This window comes from Lepidochelys kempii, chromosome 24 (assembly GCF_965140285.1).
Source record: "Lepidochelys kempii isolate rLepKem1 chromosome 24, rLepKem1.hap1, whole genome shotgun sequence".
Classification (NCBI taxonomy): Eukaryota; Metazoa; Chordata; order Testudines; family Cheloniidae; genus Lepidochelys; species Lepidochelys kempii.
In genome coordinates this window covers 18,228,882-18,251,010 of record NC_136403.1, presented here as the reverse complement: position 1 = coordinate 18,251,010, position 22,129 = coordinate 18,228,882, and the positions used below count along the sequence as shown (strand labels likewise).

The window sequence follows — 22,129 nt, the reverse complement described above, 5'->3', positions numbered from 1 at the left end:
GTGGGGTTTGTTCGCAGGCACAAGCTGCACCCCAGATAGCCACGTCAGCAGGTGAAAATGTATTGTAGCCACAGACACTCAGGCAGCAAACAGACTTATCTGTGGTTTTGAGTAAGATACAAATGACCAGCTAGCAAGATGCCTTTCCCCATCCGGAGAGTTAAATGGAACTGGGCAGAACTGCTGCAAAAGCAGGTGGCATTTCTCCAAGATCTGCCTGCCCACACGTTCAGTGAGGAGGCATTGGTGGTAACAACTCCCACAGCGCCACCTCTTGGTTCCTGGTGGTATTTCACCCACGGGCACTGCCTGGGTGGGGTGGGGAGCCGGGGTTTGTACTGAGAAGGGATTTTTCCAACCTCCAGGGAGCGCTCTGCAATGCGAGGTGTGTGTGTCCGAAGAGCAATCGTGCTCCGGCCCCCTGCAGCCCTGCGCCCCCTCGGAAGGGACCTGCGTCACTGTCGTGGCAAGGTTCAGGCCGGGTGAGTGAAAGAAGATTCCTATTAAGTATAGACACCATTGTCCTCCTGAAGCCAGGGGTCGAACCCAGGAGTCCTGGCTCCCAGCCCCTCCCCCTACTTTAACCAATAGACTCCGCTCCTTTCCAGGAGCAGGGACTGCTCAGTCTGGAAAGATAATATCATAGACGTGGGATGGGATGAGATGGGGAATTGCAGTGGGTGGCTGTGGGGCCTGGATCAGACAGAAGACAGGATTTTATCAGGGGTGGGGAGATGAGATTAGTTGGGGGTGGGGTGGATGGAACAAAAGGGGAGGATGGAGCAGCTGGGGGTCCATTGGGGAGCTCAGAGGTGATGCTCTGTTTCTCTTCCACAGAGGGATCCTTGTCCTACACGGCTAAATCGTGCCTAGAGCACAAGAACTGTGAGCCTGGTCCCTTCTCGGTCACCTACGCGCACAATGTCACTGTGCGGGCGAACATTGCCTGCTGTGACACCGACGGCTGCAATGCCGGGGCCATCCCAGGTGTGTGTCGGCTGCAAACCTAGAGCCCTGCTCCAGCCACACCTGCCTGGAGAGAACCCAGGAGTCCTGGCTCCCAACCCCACCCCCCACCTCTAACCGCTGGACCCCACTCCCCTCCTACAACTGGGGACAGAACCCAGGAGTCCTGGCTCCCAGCCCCCCTGCTTTAACCACTAGACCCCACTCCCTTCCCCGAGCTGGGATCGAGCCCAGCGTGTGGTGACTCCCCACCCCTGGCTGACTGTGTGTGTCTGACTGTTCTCAGTGCCAACTGTGAGCTCCATCCCGAACGGCCGGCAGTGCCCATCGTGCTTCACACTGTCGACAGGAAGCTGTAAGGACAACGAGCCCTTGGCTTGCACTGGTGCCGAAGACCATTGTGTTGAGGAATCTGGGATATTTCAACTGGGTAAGTCCTCCAGATGCGGGAGGGGTCTGAACACAGAGCACGAGGTGCAGCCCAGGTGTCCTGGCTCAGTCCCAGGGCCCCTTGCTCTGACCCACTAGACTCCACTCCCCTGGCAGAGTTGCAGAGAGAACTCTGGATTCCTTCTTGCCGAGATGCCAAAGGAGCACTCAAGGAGGATAAGGCCACTGCAGAGAAACGAAATGAATTCTGTGCATCGGTCTTCACAGCTGAGGATGGGAGGGAGATTCCCAAACCTGAGCCATTCTTTTGTGGTGACAAATCTGAGGAACTGTCCCAGATTGAGGAGACATTACAGGAGGTTTTGCAACAAATTGATACATTAAACAGTAATAAGTCACCAGGATCAGATGGGATTCACCCAGGTGTTCGGAAAGAACTGAAATGTCAAATTACAGAACTACTAACTGTGGTTTGTAACCTACCATTTAAATCAGCTTCTGTCCCAAATGGCTGGAGGATGGCTAATGACACACCAATTTTCTAAAAAGGGCTCCAGAGGTGATCCCAGCAACTACAGGCCAATAAGTCTGACTTCAGTACAGGGCAAACTCATTGAAACTATAGGAAAGAAGAGAACTGTCAGCCACACAGATGAACATAATTTGTTGGGGAAGGGTCAATATGGTTTCCATAAAGGGAAATCATGCCTCACCAATCTACTAGAATTCTCTGAAAGGTTCAACAAGCCTGTGGCAAGGGGGATCCCGTGGATATAGTGTACTTAGATTTTCAGAAAGCCTTTGAAAAGCTCCCTCACCAAAGGCTCTTAAGCAAAGTGAGCTGTCATGCGATAAAATCCTCTCATGGCTCAGTAACTGGTTAAAAGATAGGGAAAAAAGGTTAGGAAGAAATGGTCAGTTTTCAGAACAGAGAGACGTAAATAGTGGGAGTCCCCCAGGGATCTGCACTTGGCCCAGTGCTATTCACCATATTCCAAAATGTTCTGGAAAAAGGGGTAAATAGTGAGGTGGCAAAATTTGCAGAAGATACAAACCTACTCAAGATAGTTAAGTCCAAAGCAGACAGCGAAGTGGTACTAAAGGATCGCTCAGAACTGGGAGACTGGGCAACAATACGGGAGATGAAATTCAAGGTTGATAAATGCAAAGTAATGCACATGGGCAAACGTAATCCCAAGTAGACATACACAATGATGGGTCGAATTTACCACTCAAGAAAGATCTTGGAGTCATTGCGGAGAGTTCTCTGAAATCATCCACCCCATGTGCAGCTGCGGTGAAGAAAGCGAGCAGAATGCTGGGAGTCATTAAGTAAAAGACAGAGAATAAGACAGACAATAGCATGTTGCCTCTGTATAAATCCATGGGATGCCCACAGCTTGAACACTGCGTGCGGATGTGGTCGCCCCATCTCAAAAAAGAGATATTGGAATTGGAAAAGCTTCAGAAAAGCCCAACCAAAATGATGAGGGGGATGGAACGGCTGCCACATGAGGAGAGATTAATAAGAGTGGGACTTTTCAACCTGGAAAAGAGACGGCTAAGGGGGGATATGACTGAGGTCTAGAGAAGGTTGAAGGGTGTGGAGGAAGTATATAAGGAAGTGTTATTTACTCCTCCTAACATAAGAACGAGGGGTCACCAGAGGCAGCAGATTTAAAACAAATAAAAGGAAGTACTGCTTCACACAACACACAGTCAACCTGTGGAACTCATTGCCGGGGGATGTTGTGAAGGCGAAGGGTTCAAACAGGAACTAGAGAAGTTCCTGGAGGACAGGTCCATCTGTGGCTACAGCCAGGATGGGCAGGGATGGTGGCCCTAGCCTCTGTTTGCCAGGAGCTGGGAATGGGCGACGGGATGGATCACTGGATGATTCCCTGTTCTGTTCATTCCCTCTGGGGCACCTGGCATTGGCCAGAGGATACTGGGCTAGATGGACCTTTGGTGTGACCCAGGAGGGCCGTTCCTCTGTTATGTTCTCACGTAGTTCCAGCCCCCTGCTCAGAGCACTAGACTCCTCTGCCTGCAGAGCCGGGTGCAGTCCTGCTGGGAGGGGAGTGTGTGAGAGATCTCTTCGGGGTCGGGGGGGGAATGTGGGAGCCCCCGATCACGTCTGTCTTCCCCCGTCCAGCTGGCATCACCCTGAGGAAGGCTGCGGTTGGATGTGCCTCCCCTGGCGCCTGTGTGAAGAGAGCGGGAGAGAAGAAATACGCCCGGGGCGCGCTGGGGTGGCTCTTCCAGGCCAAGTGCTACCCAGCTCCCAGGGCCGGGGGAGGCATCGGGGAGCCCTGAGCCCTGCCCTGGCGTCCTCCCCTTCTGCTGCGTGCTGGGCTGCAGTGAACCTCCCTTCAGCAGCCTCCGGCTGCTGCTTCTCTTTGGGGGGGATTGCGGGTTCCTTTTGTGCATTGGCTGAATAAAGCAAGCTGTGGGGAAAGCAGCCCCCTCACTCCTTGTCCCCTGACCGTCCCGTACCAGGCCCCCCCCCCGCCCCTATCTGTGCACAAGTGATGCTGGCAGGAAGAGAACCCGGGAGTCCTGACTCCCAGTACCCCACCCTGTAACCCACCAGACCCCACTCCCTTCTGAAAGCCAGGGATAGAGCCCAGGAGTCCTGGCTCCCAAGCCCCCTGCTCTAACCACTGGACCCCTCTCCCCTTGCAGGGCCAGGGAATGGAACCCAGGAGTTCTGCCTGGACCCCCTCCCGGAAGGCAAGGCCCATGGCTGGGGGAAAGGCACCGGCTGGCTGAGCTCCCCTGGGGAAGGAGGGCTGTGGGAAGGAGAGGCTGTGGCTCACCCAGCTGTCCAGGCGGGCGGGAACGCCCTGGAGGGGAGAAATGTCCTTCTAGGTTGATTTTGCAGGGCTCAGTTCGTCCCGCTCTCTGGAGCGGCTCCACTGGGAGTGCCGGGCTCAGGGAAGGTGTCAGGAAACAGGGCAGATCCCCCCAACCGGTGGTGCTCTGTGAGCAGATTTCACCCAGCGTGAACTCCTGGATCGCTGCCCCCGTCTGACCCCGGAGTCACAGCCAGTCCCCTCAGAGACTCTCAGACAAGCCGGACTTTGTGAGGAAAAGGTCACGTACACCCCAAACCAGCCCACCCAGGTTGTTCCCAGCCCCAGGAGACCAGTCTCTTACCCCAGAGCCACGGGACCCCAGATCCTCCACCAAAGGCAACGCTGGCAGCCAGGTCTGTAGGAAACTCGCTAAAGGTTTGTGAGCTAAGGAAAGGGAATGAGGGTCACGAGGGGTTAAAGCCGGTAAAATTCATACCCAGGTGAGTTGTAGTCTGTAATTCCAAATGGTGGCGGTGATGGGAGAAACTGCCATTTTCCCAAGTCTTTTCAGGTGCCCCCAGACGGTCTCCGGGGATCCCCGCTTTGCATCCCGTTCTGGTCCCTGTAAGAGTCCAGCCAGCCCAGCGAGGCAGGATCCTTCCCTGAATCCATCCTTACAGCTTCTTCTCCCAGAGAACAAGCTGGCAGGGCCCCCACCCACTTGGGCTTTGCCTTCGATGGGGGGAGGGAGGAACGCGGCGGTCAGCACACACGATGGCCCCTGCCTTTGGGGTCAGCACTTTTCTGGTGCTAAAGTTCCTCCTTAGCATCCCTCCGGCGTCTCTGCTGGGTCAGTGAGTCCCAGGGCTGTGCTCAGGGTGAATGGTTGTTACTCCGCGAAAACAGCAGATGGGGAAGAGAAAACCATACCACGGCCCATTGGTTTTCATGAAATTGAAACTCCAAACACACTGTTCTACCTTCGCCATGCCTTTGATCTAGGCCAGGGGCTCTCGACCTTTCCAGACAGCTGTACCCCTTGCGGGAGTCTGATGTGTCTTGGGTACCCCAAGTTTCCCCTCACTTAAAAACGACTTGCTCACAAAACCAGCCATAAAAATGCAAAATGTCATGGCCATGCTGCTGCTGACAAGCTGCTTCCTTTCTCATTTCCGCCATTATAAAATAACTCGGTGGGAACACAGGACAAATCCTGCACTGGCATTTCAGTGTAGAGTATATAGAGCAATATGAACAAGGGGTCGACAGTTTAGCTCGTACTGACTTCACTCGTGCCTTAATGCGGCCGGTTGTAAAATGAGGCAAACATCAAGATGAGCTGATGTTCCCCCCGGAAGACCTGTGTGTACCCCTGGTGTACCTGGACCCCTGGCTGAGAACCACTGATCTGCACTAATGCACAAGGGAATTGGCCTCAAGACACATTGGTATCATCTGATCAGCCAGTGTCCCATGCAGGGTTGTGAAATCTCCCATCTCCGGGCCCACCAGGATGTCATGGGGCAGCCCCAGCCGATCCCGCAGGGGGCAGGTATTTGGCAACCTTTCTGCAGAGAAGGACCTGGGATGAGATGAGAATGGATGGGTGGATGAGAAGCTGGCTATGAGTCAGCAGGGTGGCCTTGTTGCCAAAAAGGCCAACGGCAGTTTGAGCTGCATCAGTAGGAGCGTTGCCAGCAGATGGAGGGAAGTGATTCTTCCCAACTATTCGGCACTGGTGAGGCCACATCTGGAGTACTGGGTCCAGTTTTGGGCCCCCCACTACAGAAGGGATGTGGACAAATTGGAGAGAGTCCAGCGGAGGGCAAGGAAAATGATTAGGGGGCTGGGGCACGTGACTTAGGAGGGGAGGCTGAGGGAACTGGGCTTCTTTCGTCTGCAGAAGAGAAGAGTGAGGGGTGATTTTATAGCAGCCTTCAACTACCTGAGGGGGTTTCCAAAGAGGATGGAGCTCAGTTGTTCTCAGTGGTGGCAGACAACAGAACAAGGAGAAATGGTCTGCAGTTGCTGTGGGGGAGGTCTAGGCTGGAGATCAGGAAACACTATTTCAATAGGAGGGTGATGAAGCGCTGCATTGGGTTCTCTGGGGAAGGGGTGGAATCTCCATCCTTAGAGGTGTTTAAGGCCCAGCTTGCCACAGCCCTGTCTGGGATGAATTACTTGGGGTTGGTCCTGCTTTGAGCAGGGGTTGGACTAGATGACCTCCTGAGCTCTCTTCCAACCCTGATCTTCTATGGTTCTCTGATTTTTTGAACCTGCCTGCCATACCCACAGCCAGCTGCTTCATCGCTGCTCTGGTCACTGCAGAAAATGCCCGGCCACCATGTGGGTGCCCCAGCCCCTCTGACTGCTGTCTGCAGGGAGTGGGGGTCTCTTCTGGGGTGTATGTACCACACGCTGGCCCAGCGAGTGCAGGGAGAAAAGGGCTGAGCAGCGGGAGGGGTTTTGCAGATTCCTGGACACAGGGACTATCGTGAGGGCCGCGCTGAGCTGGGTGAGCCGGGACCGTGCCCTGCTTGGCCAGGAGGGGACACTGTTGCACCATCGCACTGACTCACATGGTCTGAGTTCTGGGAGCCAGGACTCCTGGGTTCTATCCCCAGGTCAGGGAGGGGGTGGGTCTAGAATAGGCTGGAAGCCAGCAGCAATTAGGACTCCTTGGTTAAAAGAACAGGAGTACTTGTGGCACCTTAGAGACTAACAAATTCATATGCCACAAGTACTCCCGTCCTTTCTGGCGATACAGACTAACACGGCTGCTACTCTGAAATCTGACTCCTTGGCTGTATTCGTGGCTCTGAGTCTGACACTGCCTCTTTCTGCCTCAGTTTCCCTGTTTATAAGATGGGGATAATGTTCCCTTCCTCCCACCTGGGACCCTGGCAAAGGCAGGAGAAGGCTTTTGGAGGTTGAAGTGATGTTTCCAGAGGAAAGCTCTGGAAAATACCAAAGTGGACCAATTGGTTTTCTCTCTGTCGTCCTTCAATTAAAAACTTATGTTCAGTGACTGAATTGAAACTTTTCCAAGCTCTGGACAGGAAAGAGTTAAGGATCATGGGATCTCTTCAGCCAGCCCAGAGTTTTTGCATGCACGATGGAGGTGTGAAGCCATCAGTGGCAAGGGTGAACGATCACCAATCAAATTCGGAAGAAGAGAGTTGACAGGACAGGATGGTCCCCGGCTTTGGAGTCGACACTTTTCTGGTGCTAAAGTTCTTCGTTAGCATCGCCGGGTGTCTTTGCTGGGTCAGTGAGTCCCAGCGCTGTGCTCAGGGTGAATGTTTGTTCCTCCGTTAAAACAGCAGACGGGGAAGGGAAAACCGTACAACGGCCCATTGGTTTTAATGAAATCGAAACACCAAACACACTGTTCTACCTTAGACAATGGCATAACATTCTTTTTCACTGACTGACCAGTTGCTTTCCCTCTCAGACAGTTTTTTGGTGAGAAACACTACAGGGTGGAATTCTTGATCAGGTCCTTTCTGCATTAAAACTGCTCCCACACCACGCTCAGACGCATCTGTGGTTACTAGGAACGGTTTGTCAAAGTCTGGGGCCCTTAGTACAGGGTCAGACATGAGTGTCTCTTTAAGCTGGTTAAAGGCCTCCTGACACTTTTTGGTCCACTGAACAGCATTTGGCTATTTCTTTTGGTTAGGTCTGTCAGCGGGGTGGCGATTTGGCTGTAGTGCAGTACAAATTGTCTGTAATAACCAGCCAAGCCTAAGCAGGATTGAACCTGTTTCTTTGACTTTGGGACAGGCCACTTTTGGATCGCATCCACTTTGGCTTGTAGGGGGCAGATAGTTCCTTGACCCACCTGGTGTCCAAGGTAAGTCACACTGTTTAGGCCTATTTGACACCTCTTAGCCTTAACAGTTAGTCCTGCCTCCCTTATGCGCTCAAGGACTTTTTGTAGATGTTCCAGGAGTTCTGCCCAGGAATCCGAAAATATGGCCACATCGTCAAGGTAGGCGACTGCATATTCTCCTAATCCCGCTAGGAGACCATCTACAAGTCTTTGGAAGGTGGCGGGTGCATTCCGCAGCCCGAAAGGGAGGACATTAAATTCATACAGCCCGAGACGTGTGATGAAGGCTGACCTTTCCTTGGCGGATTCATCTAGTGGTACCTGCCAGTACCCCTTGGTGAAGTCCAAGGTAGAGATGAACTGGGCCCGCCCCAGTTTCTCTAATAGTTCACGTGTGCGTGGCATTGGATAGTTGTCTGGGCGAGTTACAGCATTTAGCTTATGATAGTCCACACAAAAACGTATCTTCCCATCTGGTTTGGGAACTAGAACCACTGGAGATGCCCATGCACTCTGTAACATATCCTGGATCTCCCGGTCTATAGCAGTTTTAGCTTGAGGAGACACCCGGTAAGGTTGGACTTTAATTGGGTGAGCATTACCTGTGTCAATGGAGCGGTATGCCCGTTCAGTCAATCCTGGGGTGGATGAAAACGTCGGCGCGTAGCTAGTGCACAGCTCCTTGGTCTGCTGTCACTGCATACGCCCAAGGGTCATGGAGAGGTTCACCTCTTCCACACCACAAACAGTTTTCCCTTCGTAATAGACACCTTCAGGCCACTCAGCGTCATCTCCTCCCTGGGCTGGAAACTGACAAACCTTTAATTCTCTGGAATAAAAGGGCTTTAGAGAATTAATATGGTACACCTTAGGCTTTCAGTTGGAGGTGGGGAATGCTATGAGGTAATTAACAGCTCCCAGGAGCTCCTGGACCGTGAATGGCCCTTCCCACGATGCTTCCATTTTATGGGCCTGGAGCGCCTTTAAGACCATGACCTGGTCCCCTACTTTGAAGGAACACTCTCTGGCATGTTTATCATACCAGGCTTTTTGCTCTTTTTGAGCATCCTGTAAGTTTTCTTAAGCAAGGGCTAAAGAGGTTCGGAGGGTGTTTTGTAGGTTGGTTACAAAGTCCAGAATGTTATGTTCCTGGAGAAGGTGTAAATCCCTCCCATTGCTGCTTCACCAACTGTAATGGCCCCTTAACCTCACAGCCATATACAAGTTCAAATGGGGAAAACCCTAAACTGGGATGTGGTACAGCTCTGTAGGCAAAGAGCAACTGCTGCAACACTAGGTCCCAATCATTGGAGTGCTCATTTACGAATTTACGGATCATGGCCCCCAAAGTCCCATTAAACTTCTCCACCATGCCGTTTGTTTGATGGTGGTAAGGAGTGGCAACCAAGTGACTTACCCCATGAGCTTCCCAGAGGTTTTCCATAGTTCCTGCCAGGAAATTAGTCCCTGCACCTGTGAGGATGTCGGAGGGCCAACCTACCCTGGCAAAAATGTCTGCTAGTGCCTGGCACACACTTTTAGCCCTGGGGTTCCTTAGAGCTACTGCTTCTGGCCATTGGGTGGCAAAATCCATGAAAGTCAGTCTGTACTGCTTCCCTCTGGGTGTCTTTTTCAGAAAAGGACCCAGAATATCCACAGCTACTCACTGAAATGGAAAAGGAGGACTTGTGGCACCTTAGAGACTAACTTCAATGATGGGGAGTGGTTGGAGAAGGGCTTTCACCTGGTCTTGGGGTTTTCCCACTCTTTGGCATCCTTCACAAGACCGGACATAGGTAGAAACATCTTTGCCCATTCCCTCCTTGTGGAATGGCCCCTCCAAAAGGTCTTTGGTCCTGTTCAGCCCAGCATGGCCACTAGGGTGATCGTGGGCTAAGCTCAAGAGCTTGGCCCGGTATTTAGTTGGAACTAACAACTGTCTCTGAGGATGCCAGTCTTCCTGGTGTCCACCAGAAAGAGTTCCTTTGTATAAAAATCATCTTTCTATAACAAACCTGGATCGAATAGAAGAGCTGAGAGGTGGTGGGTTGCTCCGTGCTGCCGTCCAAACTCTCTGGAGGCTTTCATCCTCTTCCTGTTCAGTCTGGAACTTTTCTCTTGATTCTGAAGACATCAGTTCCTCATTGGATTGTGGACCTATGCTTGGTCCTTCTGGAAGCAATGTAGGGGGTGGGGCTATTTCCGTTGACTGTGAACCGCTCTCCGCTGGGACACTATGTTGGGGTTCAGGCTCTGGCTGAGCCTCTTGTGTAGGGTTATGGGCTGCTGCTGGTTCAGGTTCGGTGGGGCCCTCTGGTGCTGAGGTTGCAAGTACTGGATTCAGTGCTGGCAATGGGTCTGGTGCTGGTTGTTCCTCTGGTTCCGGTTCTGGGACTGGTTCCGTCTGGGTCTCTGGGACTGGATCCACAACTGCTGTTGCAGACATTGTCCTGGGGTCCAGGTCCATCACCTCTGACCGGGTCCTGAGAGAAGTTTCCGGAACAGAGCTAGGCCTCACGGCTTGTTTAGCCTGGCTGCGGGTGACCATTCCCACCCTCTTGGCCCGCTTCACATGATTGACCAAGTCTTCCCCCAAGAGCATGGGGATGGGATAATCATCATTGACTGCAAAAGTCCAAGTTCCTGACCAGCCCTGGTACTGGACAGGCAATTTGGCTGTAGGCAAATGGAAAGAGTGGGACTTGAAGGGTTGAATCGTCACTTGGATCACTGGGTTGATTAAATTGGGGTCCACTAAGGAAGCATGGATAGCTGACACTTGTGCTCCGGTGTCCCTCCACGCGGTGACCTTCTTCCCGCCCACACTCACAGTTTCCCTCCACTCCAAGGGTATCTGGGAGGTATCTGGGCCTGCGGATCTTTGGTGTGATTCCGGTGCAATGAACTGTAATCTGTTGGGGTTCTTGGGGCAGTTGGCCTTTACATGCCCCTGCTCGTTACATTTAAAACATCGTCCAGCTGAAGGGTCACTGGGGTGAGGTGGGTTGCTGGAGAATGGGGTGGTGGGACGATAAGGTGTTTGGAGGGTTCTTTGGGAGGTAGGTGGGGTCTTGGGTGGCTCCCGGAAATAGGGTGTGGTCTGGGGTTGTCCCTTCTGGTCTCCGCTCCAACTGCGACCAGTTTTCTTCTTCTCTGCCACCTCTACCCATCTGTCTTCAGTCTCTCCTGCCTCGATTACAGTTTTGGGCTTCCCATCTAGGATGTATTTTTCTATTTCCTCAGGAACACCCTCTAAGAATTTTTCCATTTGCATTAGGAAGGGCAAATTTACTGGAGATTCAACACTTGCTCCTGATATCCAGGCATCGCAGTGTTTCACAATGTGGTAGGCATGTCGGGTAAATGACACGTCTGGTTTGCAGCTTAGGGCTCTGAACCTCCGACGAGAATGCTCGGGTGTTATCCCCGTTCTGACTCTCGCCTTGGATTTAAACAGTTCATACTTGTTCATGTGTTCTTTTGGCATTTCTGCCACCACCTCAGCTCAGGGTCCACTGAGCTGCGGCCTCAGCTCTACCATGTCTTGGTCTGCAGAGATGCTGTACCCAAGGCAGGCCCTTTTGAAGTTTTCTAAGAAGGCCTCGGTATCATCGCCTGCCTTGTAGGTGGGGAACTTTCTGGGATGGGAAGTGCTACCTGGAGAAGGATTGCTAGGGTTTGTTGGTATATTCTGCTGAGTCTTTACCTTCTCCATCTCCAGTTCATGCTTCCTCTCTTTCTCCTCCTCCTCCTCCACATGCTGCCTCTCTTTTTCCTTCTCCTCCTCCACATGCTTCCTTGCCTCCATTTCCCTCCTGTGGGCAGCCTACAGAAAAAGACAATTCCCTTTGTCTCTGCTCTGGCCTCCTTCTCCAGCCGCATGAGTTCTATCTGTCTTTCATGTTCCTTTTGTTTTTCCCTCAGCCTGAAATCTGGCTAATTCCAGCATTTCTTGAGCCGTGGATTCTGTCATCCGAACCTCTCTGTTTTTAACTAACTTTACACCCGAGGTTTGGAAATAAACAAACAAACAAAACTTGGCTGTAAAATTTTGCTGTGCTGGAATAGGATACCTATTCTCTGATAGTGATTGTCAGCCTACAGAAAAAGACAATTCCCTTTGTCTCTGCTCTGGCCCCAAATCAAAGCAAAAAACCTCCAACTACTTGGAAACCTGCTTATCAGCAGCCCCAAAGGAAAAAAAAAATGTGTTGAAATCTGTGCTCTTTCGAAAAAAAAATCAAAATCCTAAAAAAAAACCCCCTATTCACAAAGATAATCCCCTTTTGTCTCTGCTCTGGCCCCAAAGCGGAGAAAAAACTAGTTGCTTTCAGGTTTCAGAGTAACAGCCGTGTTAGTCTGTATTCGCAAAAAGAAAAGGAGGACTTGTGTGCTCTAATAAATTGGTTAGTCTCTAAGGTGCCACAAGTCCTCCTTTTCTAGTTGCTTTCAGTTGGACCTCCTTTCCAGCAGCCCCAAAGGAAAAAAAATTTCCTTTTTAAAATCCGTTTTTCTGGTTCAAAAAAATCTCAAATTGATCTCAAAATGATTTCAGGTTAATCCCACCACTCTGCCACCATGTCAAGGTTGCTTCCCCACTCTGAACTCTAGGGTACAGATGTGGGGACCTGCATGAAAATCTCCTAAGCTTACTTTCCCCAAGGTACAAATTAATTTTGTCCTTTGCCCCTAGATTTCTACTGCCACCACCAAACTTTAGCTGGGTTTACTGGGAAACATAGTTTGGACACATCTTTCCCCCCAAATCCTCCCAAACCTTGCCCCCCACTTCCTGGGGAAGGTTTGGTAAAAATCCTCACCAATTTGCATAGGTGACCACAGACCCAAACCCTTGGATCTTAGAACAAAGAAAAAGCATTGAGTTTCCTTACAAGAAGACTTTTAATAGAAGTAGAAAAGAATCACCTCTGTAAAATCAGGATGGCAAATACCTTACAGGGGAATTAGATTCAAAACAGAGAGAATCCCTCCAGGCAAAACCTTAAGTTACAAAAAGACACACAGACAGGAATATCCATTCTATTCAGCACAGCTATTTTCTCAGCCATTTAAAGAAATCATAATCTAACACATACCTAGCTAGATTACTTACTAAATTCTAAGAGTCCATTCCTGTTCTGTCCCCGGCAAAAGCATCACACAGACAGACACAGACTCTTTGTTTTTCTCCCTCCTCCCAGCTTTTGAAAGCATCTTATCTCCTCATTGGTCATTTTGGTCAGGTGCCAGCGAGGTTACCTTTAGCTTCTTAACCCGTTACAGGTGAGAGGATTTTTCCTCTGGACAGGAGGGATTATAAAGGGGTTTACACTTCCCTTTATATTTATGACAACAGGTGAAAGTGTTTTGCCACTGGCCATGAGGGATTTTAGAGCTCCAGGGACAGAAAGGTGGTTCCCCTTCCCTTTATATTTATGACAGGTCCGTTCTTATGTTATTTTAAAAATATATAAAAGTGTCACGGCCACACTGTGACTGACAAATAGCTGCCTTTCTCATTTCCACTGTGTAATTATAAGATAACTCCACTGGGATATAAATATTGTTCTGAAAGTTCAGTGGATAGTACATAGAGCTGCACAAACAAGTCATGGTGTCAGGAAATTTTAGCTCGTACTGACTTCCCTAGTGCTTTATATCTGGCCCGTTGTAAAATGAGGCAAACATCAAGATGAGCTGATGTACCACCCTGGAAGACCTGTGTGTACCCCTGGGGTACACGGACCCCTGGCTGAGAACCACTGGTCTCCACGAATGCACAAGGAATTGGCCTCAAGACACATTGGCATCACCTGATCAGCCAGTGTCACATGCAGGGTTGTGAAATCTCCCATCTCCGGTCCCACCAGGATGTCACGAGGCAGCCCCAGCCAATCCGTTAGGGGTAGGTATTTGCCAACCTTTCCGCAGAGAAGGACCTGGGGATTACAGTGCATGAGAAGCTGGCTATGAGACAGCAGGGTGGCCTTGTTGCCAAGAAGGCCAACGGCATTTTGAGCTGCATCAGTAGGCGCGTTGCCAGCAGATGGAGGGAAGAGATTGTTCCCCTCTATTCGGCACTGGTGAGGCCACATCTGGAGTACTGGATCCAGTTTTGGGCCCCCCACTACAGAAGGGATGTGGACAAATTGGAGAGAGTCCAGCGGAGGACAACGAAAAGGATTAGGGGGCTGGAGCACGTGACTTAGGAGGGGAGGCTGAGGGAACTGGGCTTCTTTCGTCTGCAGAAGAGAAGAGTGAGGGGGAATTTGATAGCAGCCTTCAACTACCTCAGGGGGGTTCCAAAGGGGATGGAGCTCGGCAGTTCTCAGTGGTGGCAGATGACAGAACGAGGAGCAATGGTCTCCAGTTGCAGTGGGGGAGGTCTAGGTTGGAGGTCGAGGGGAGGGACGGCATCCACAGGACAGCAACCGGGACCCCAGGGCAGGTCACAGTGGTGAGAGCTCAGCTGCCCGGCCCTGGGGAGCAGCTGGCCGCACGCTGCATGGTGGACGTCTCTTTTTCTTCCATCGGTGGCGGTTGCTACTTCAGGCTGATGGTGGCCAGTGAGAAGCTGGGAAGGCTGGGCTGTGCAGGCCCTGGGGCCCGCCCGCCCCTTCTGCCTGCAGTCCCACCCCTGTTCTGCTCCCTCCCCCGTGGCCCTGCCCCGGTTCCCCCCACAGTCCTGTCCCAGTCCACCCACCCCCTTGCAGCCCCCCCGCCCACGGCCCCAAGACCAGGAAAGATCTGTCCCGCCGCCAACTGGGGGTGAGAGCTCTTCCAGTCCCCGGGCCACAGACGCAGCTGGGATCCGGGCGCTGGGGCTTCCCCCGCCACCTGGCACTTCTGCCAGGCACCGGGCTTGGGGTGCAGGGGTGCCCATTTTCCAGGGGGCCCCCAATGGGCTGAGGCTGCTGGGCACAGGCCCTGGCGGCCCATTGGCTAATCCGCCACCGCTGCACTGCGGGTAGGGGTGCAGGCTCCCCTGGCTGAGCTGCCCTGGCAGGGCAGGGCAGGTGGGGGCAGGGGGCAGGGGGCTCTGTGTGTGGACGGAGCGGGGTTTGGGTTTAAACACGGGTCAGAGCCATGTCCACAGGGAGAGGGGGAAGCCGGCTGGCTTTGAAACAGGGGAGCGTGGCTCCGAACTCGCTTGCAAAGCCACAGGGTGTGACAAGAGGCTCTGGCCCCATAGGGAGCCTGGGGCTGAGCCTTGCCCAGAGCTGGGCCAAGGGCATAGCCAGGTAAAGCGGGAACTGCCGGGAGGCTGCGGGGGCCTGGCCCACTGGAAATCCCGGCCTGGGCCTCCCTTTGTCCTAGTGCCGATGGGCCCGGAGAGCCGGGGCTGGAAGGAATCCGGGACAGGCGCTCACCTTCCCAGATCTGCCCGCTGATGGAAATGTACTGGCTGGCACTGCCCTTGCACTGCAGGGTCTCCGTGCTGGAACAGCTGCTCCGACCAGGGGCAATGCAGATCGGGCACCGGCCTCCCGTCTAGACGGTGTTGATGATCGGCCCTGCAAGACCCCCAAAGAGAGGGTTGGTGGGGGTTGACGGGCAGGGCTGAGGACAGGTGCCTTCTCTACTTTGTTACCACTTATTTCTAGCACCGCAATAACTGAGATCAGGGACCTCCTTGTGCCAAGAGCTGCACAGACTCCCCAGAGCAGGGGCCCTGATTGCACTGGGCACTGCATAGATCCCCCCAGCCTGCTACTGGGGGCCCCCCATTGTGCCAGGCACTGCACGCCTCCCTCCCCTGAGATCAGGGTCCCCCCTATGGCACCAGGTGCTACACGGGACCCCACCCTTCTCCAGAAAAGAACCTTTTCCGAACCAGTTTGACACTCAGTCGGAGCCTGGGCCACTGGGAAGAAGCAGGGAGGGATGCAGAGACGTACAGACAGGAGAGAACCGGGTATTGCAGCTGTTCGTAGAGCTGGTCCGGGATTGAATCTTCACAAAGACCCCGTTCCCGAAGAAGAGGAAGATATTCCATGGGCGTGGCGGAGGATACACAGGAGAAGGAATAGCCTGCATTTTCCTTCGCTTCTGGTTAGAAGCGAAACAGTCACAAAAATTATTTACAGATGAAACCAGCGCCCCGAGGGCTGGTGATTCCTGGGAGCCACCTCACCCCTTTTCCTGGCGTCCCAGGCCAGAAGGGCCCATACCCAGCACCTACTCTGACCTGCCGCACAGCCCAGGCTGGAGAAGTCCTCCCTACATTGTGCCCGATCACGTGTATTTGATGAAAGCATCTTCCAGGAGGGCAGCCAGCCTGGCCTGGGGGATGTCGAGGGATGCTGCATCCACCACATCCCTAAGGAGCTTGTTAACCACCCTCTCCAGCATGTCTCGCTAAATACTTGTCTGGCACGCATCATCATGGTATCTGAACCCTGCGTCATCTTTAATGTATTATCCTCACAGCCACCTTGTGGGATGGGGCAGGGCAGTCACCCGCATTGAACAGATGGGGGAAACTGAGGCACAGATCCTCAGCAGGACCTAACTCTTTGAAGCTCTGGGCCTAAGTGGTGTGTCCCAGGTCACACAGGGCGGCTGGCAGAGGCAGAACCACTGATCTCCACTAACGCACAAGGGAATTGGCCTCAAGACACATTTCATCACCTGATCAGCCAAAGTCACATGCAGGGTTGTGAAATCTCCCATCTCCGGGTGCACCAGAATGTCATGGGGCAGCCCCAGCCGATCCCCCAGGGGGCAGGTATTTGCCAACCTGCCGGATAAAACCACAGCCTGATGCGTCCTCGCTGTTCTGTCACTGCAGCTAACATCCAGGCACCATGTGGGTGGCTCTGCCCCTCTGCCTGCTGTCCGCTCTCCTGGCCATAGGTTAGTCCCGTCCGTCCCCGGGCACAGGGAGCCGGGTGGTGGGGTCGGGAATTCACTTGGGGAACGTGCCGCTGTGGATGGCGGATTCTGGGGTCAGGATGGAATTTGTGGGTAAAACCAGCAAGAGGAAAACCCGGTGCCATGTCCCCCGGCTGACATGGGGAGAGCAGGGATTGGAGTCTGGGACTCCCACAGCCCACGCCAGGGGCCTGGCCAGCGGGTCTGAGTCCGTCTGTCCTTCCTTCTTCTCATTCCTCCTCCCGTCCACATGTCATCCTGCCTAGAAATGTTCCCCTGCCTGTCAGCGCTGAGATTCCTGCCAGGACTCCTGGCTTCATTCCCTGGGTTTGAAAGGGGAATGGGGGTGCAACGGGTGGGGGCTGGGAGCCAGGGCTTCTGGGCTCATTCCCCAGCTGTCGAAGCGGGCTGGGGTGTAGTGAGTTTGAGCAGAGATGGCTGCAAATCAGGACTCCCGGGTTCTGTCCGTGGCTCTGAAAGAGGCGTGGGATCTCGTGGGTTAGAGTGGGCTGCGAGTCAGGAGTGAGGAGTTCTCAGCTGTCTTCTTGGTTCTAACCCTGAATTGAACACATCTTTTTTCTACCTCAGTTTCCATATTTCTTTGATAGGGATAATATAACTTTGCAACCGTCTGGGGACATAGAAGGGCAGGGGAAGGTGTTCTGAGGTTTAAGTGATGTTTCCACATGAATGCTCTAAAAAAACCAAAGTGGGAAAATCTTTCTTTCGTTCTTTATTTCTTAAAACTACCTTATGCTCACGTAATGAATTTAAAGGCCCCCACGCTCTGGAGAGGAAAGAGTTCATGCTCCTGGGATCGCTGGCTGGAGACGAACAGCCATTAATCCAAAGGCTTAACAAGCGTGAATTGTATTCTGAAGAAGAGAATTGGCAGGATCAGCGATGAAAAGTGGGCTGAAGTCGAGTGTGGCTGAGCTGATGTAACTCTGAGAGGCAGAGGCCTGGAGCAGAGAGTGACGGCGGGGTGTGTGTGTGTGTGTGTGAAAGGTTCACTGCAAAGCCAGGCAGAAACCCCTCTTCAGAGCAGCCGAATTCTTTTTTTTCTGTCTACACAGACGTGTGGGGTTTGTTCGCAGGCACAAGCTGCACCCCAGATAGCCACGTCAGAAGATGAAAATGAATTCTAGCCACAGACACTCAGGCAGCAAACAGACTTGTCTGTGGTTTTGAGTAAGATACAAATGACCAGCTAGCAAGATGCCTTTCCCCATCCGGAGAGTTAAATGGAACTGGGCAGAACTGCTGCAAAAGCAGGTGGCATTTCTCCAAGATCTGCCTGCCCACACGTTCAGTGAGGAGGCATTGGTGGTAACAACTCCCACAGTTGGTTCCTGGTGGTATTTCGCCCACGGGCACTGCCTGGGGAGGGGTGGGGAGCCGCGGTTTGTACTGAGAAGGGATTTTCCCAACCTCCAGGGAGCGCTCTGCAATGCGAGGTGTGTGCGTCCGAAGAGCAATCGTGCTCCGGCCCCCTGCAGCCCTGCGCCCCCTCGGAAGGGACCTGCATCACTGTCGTGGCAGAGTTCAGGCCGGGTGAGTGAAAGGAGATTCCTACTAAGTGTAGACACCATTGTCCTCCTGAAGCCAGGGGTCGAACCCAGGAGTCCTGGCTCCCAGCCCTTCCCCCTACTCTAACCAATAGACTCTGCTCCTCTCCAGGAGCAGGGACTGCTCCGTCTGGAAAGTAAATGTCATAGACAGGGGATGGGATGAGATGGGAATTGCAGTGGGTGGCTGTGGGGCCTGGATCAGACAGAAGAGAGGATTTTATCGGGGGTGGAGGGGGAAGATGAGATTAGTTGGGGGTAGTGTGGATGGAACAAAAGGGGAGGATGGAGCAGCTCGGGGTCCATTGGGGAGCTCAGAGGTGATTCTACGTTTCTCTTCCACAGTGGGAAACTCCTTCTCCTACACGGGTAAATCGTGCCTGGAGCCCAAGAACTGTGAGCCCGGCCCCTTCTCGCTGACCTACGTGCACAATGTCACCGTGCGGGCGAACATCGCCTGCTGTGACACCGACGGCTGCAACGCCGGGGCCATCCCAGGTGTGTGTCTGCTGCAAACCTAGAGCCGTGCTCTGGCCACACCTGCCTGGAGAGTACCCAGGAGTCCTGGCTCCCAGCCCAAAGCCCCCATCCCTAACCACTGGACCCCACTCGCTTCCCCGAGCTGGGATTGAGCCCAATGTGTGGTGACTCCCCACCCTTGGCTGACTGTGTGTGTCTCACTGTTCTCAGTGCCAACTGTGAGCTCCGTCCCCAACGGCCGGCAGTGCCCGTTGTTCCTCAGAGTGGGGCCACATCTCTGGAACGAGAAGGAGGTCTTGGGCTGCACCGGCACTGAGGACCATTGTGTTGTGGAATCTGGGATATTAAGACGGGGTAAGTCCTCCAGATGGGGGCGGGGTCTGAACACAGAGCACGAGGTGGAGCCCAGGTGTCCCGGCTCAGTCCCAGACCCCCTTGCTCTGACCCACTAGACTCCACTCCCCTGGCAGAGTTGCAGAGAGAACCCAGGAGTCCTACTTGTCGAGATGCCAAAGGAGCACCCAAGGTGGATAAGGCCACTGCGGAGAAACTAAATGAATTCTCTGCATCAGTCTTCATGGCTGAGGCTGGGAGGGAGATTCCCATACCTAAGCCATTCTGTTTTGGTGACAAATCTGAGGAACTGTCCCAGATTGAGGAGTCATTACCGGAGTTTTTGCAACAAATTGATAAATTAAACAGTAATAAGTCACCAGGACCAGATGGGATTCGCCCAAGAGTTTGGAAGGAACTCAAACGTCAAATTACAGAACTACTAACTGTGGTTTGTAACCTACCATTTAAATCAGCTTCTGTCCCAACTGGCTGGAGGATGGCTAATGACACACAAATTTTCTAAAAAGGGCTCCAGAGGTGATCCCGGCAACTACAGGCCAATAAGTCTGACTTCAGTACTGGGCAAACTTATTGAAACTAGAGGAAAGAAGAGAACTGTCAGACACGTAGATGAACATAATTTGTTGGGGAAGGGTCAACATGGTTTCGGTAAAGGGAAATCACGCCTCACCAATGTTCTAGAATTCTCTGAGGGTTCAACAAGCATGTGGACAAGGGGGATCCCGTGGATATAGTGTACTTAGATTTTCAGAAAGCGTCCCTCACCAAAGGCTCTTAAGCAAAGTGAGCTGTCATGGGATAAAATCCTCTCATGGCTCAGTAACTGGTTAAAAGATAGGGAAAAAAGGGTAGGAAGAAATGATCAGTTTTCAGAAGGGAGAGAGGTAAACAGTGGGAGTCCCCCAGGGATCTGCACTGGGCCCAGTCCTATTCACCATATTCCAAAATGTTCTGGAAAAAGGGGTAAATCGTGAGGTGGTAAAATTTGCAGAAGGTACAAACCTACTCAAGATAGTTAAGTCCAAAGCAGACTGTGAAGAGGTACTAAAGGGTCTCTCAGAACTGGGAGACTGGGCAACAATACGGGAGATGAAATTCAAGGTTGATAAATGCAAAGTAATGCACATGGGCAAACGTAATCCCAAGTAGACATACACAATGATGGGTCGAATTTACCACTCAAGAAAGATTTTGGAGTCATTGCGGAGAGTTCTCTGAAATCATCCACTCCATGTGCAGCGGCTGTGAAGAAAGCGAGCAGAATGCTGGGAATCATTAAGAAAGGGACAGAAAATAAGACAGACAATCGCATGTTGCCTCTGTATAAATCCATGGGACGCCCACAGCTTGAACACTGCGTGCGGATGTGGTCGCCCCATCTCAAAAAAGAGATATTGGAATTGGAAAAGCTTCAGAAAAGCCCAACCAAAATGATGAGGGGGATGGAATGGCTGACATATGAGGAGAGATTAATAAGAGTGGGACTTTTCATCCTGGAAAAGAGATGGCTAAGGGGGGATATGATTGAGGTCTAGAGAAGGTTGGAGGGTGTGGAGGAAGTAAATAAGTAAGTGTTATTTACTCCTCCTAACATAAGAACGAGGGGTCACCAGAGGCAGCAGGTTCAAAACAAACAAAAGGAAGTACTGCTTCACACAACACACAGTCAACCTGTGGAACTCATTGCCGGGGGATGTTGTGAAGGCGAAGGGTTCAAACAGGAACTAGAGAAGTTCCTGGAGGACAGGTCCATCTGTGGCTACAGCCAGGATGGGCAGGGATGGTGGCCCTAGCCTCTGTTTGCCAGGAGCTGGGAATGGGCGACGGGATGGATCACTGGAAGGTTCCCTGTTCTGTTCATTCCCTCTGGGGCACCTGGCATTGGCCAGAGGATACTGGGCTAGATGGACCTTTGGGGTGACCCAGGAGGGCCATTCCTCTGTTATGTTCTCACGTAGTTAAAGCCCCCTGCTCAGAGCACTAGACTCCTCTGCCTGCAGAGCCTGGTGCAGTCCTGCTGGGAGGGGAGTGTGTGAGAGACCTCTTGGAGGTCGGGGGAGGGAATGTGGGAGCCCCCGATCACGTCTGTCTCCCCCCGTCCAGGTGGCATCACCCTGAGGAAGGCTGCGGTTGGATGTGCCTCCCCTGGCGCCTGTGTGAAGAGAGCGGGAAAGAAGAAATACGCCCGGGGCGCGCTGGAGTGGCTCTTCCAGGCCATCTGCTACCCAGCTCCCAGGGCCGGGGGAGGCATCGGGGAGCCCTGAGCCCTGCCCTGGCATCCTCCCCTTCTGCTGCGTGCTGGGCTGCAGTGAACCTCCCTTCAGCAGCCACCGGCTGCTGCTTCTCTTTGGGGGGGATTGCGGGTTCCTTTTGTGCATTGGCTGAATAAAGCAAGCTGTGGGGAAAGCACCCCCCTCGCTCCTTGTCCCCTGACTGCCCCCTACCGGGCCCTCCCGCCCCTATCTGTGCTCAAGTGATGCTGGCAGGAAGAGAACCCGGGAATCCTGACTCCCAGTACCCCACCCTGTAACCCACCAGACCCCACTCCCTTTTGAAAGCCAGGGATAGAGCCCAGGAGTCCTGGCTCCCAAGACCCCTGCTCTAACCACTGGACCCCTCTCCCCTTGCAGGGCCAGGGAATGGAACCCAGGAGTCCTGCCTGGACCCCCTCCCGGAAGGCAAGGCCCATGGCTGGGGGAAAGGCACCGGCTGGCTGAGCTCCCCTGGGGAAGGAGGGCTGTGGGAAGGAGAGGCTGTGTCTCACCCAGCTGTCCAGGCGGGCGGGAACGCCCTGGAGGGGAGAAATGTCCTTCTAGGTTGATTTTGCAGGGCTCAGTTCATCCCGCTCTCTGGAGCGGCTC

At 53.0% G+C, this 22,129-nt stretch overlaps 1 pseudogene; it reads left to right on the top strand.

Moving 5' to 3' along the window:
• The first annotated feature begins 16,752 nt into the window (after positions 1 to 16,752).
• On the top strand, positions 16,753 to 21,532 carry LOC140902791 (phospholipase A2 inhibitor and Ly6/PLAUR domain-containing protein-like; annotated as a pseudogene).
• Positions 21,533 to 22,129: the final 597 nt, after the last annotated feature.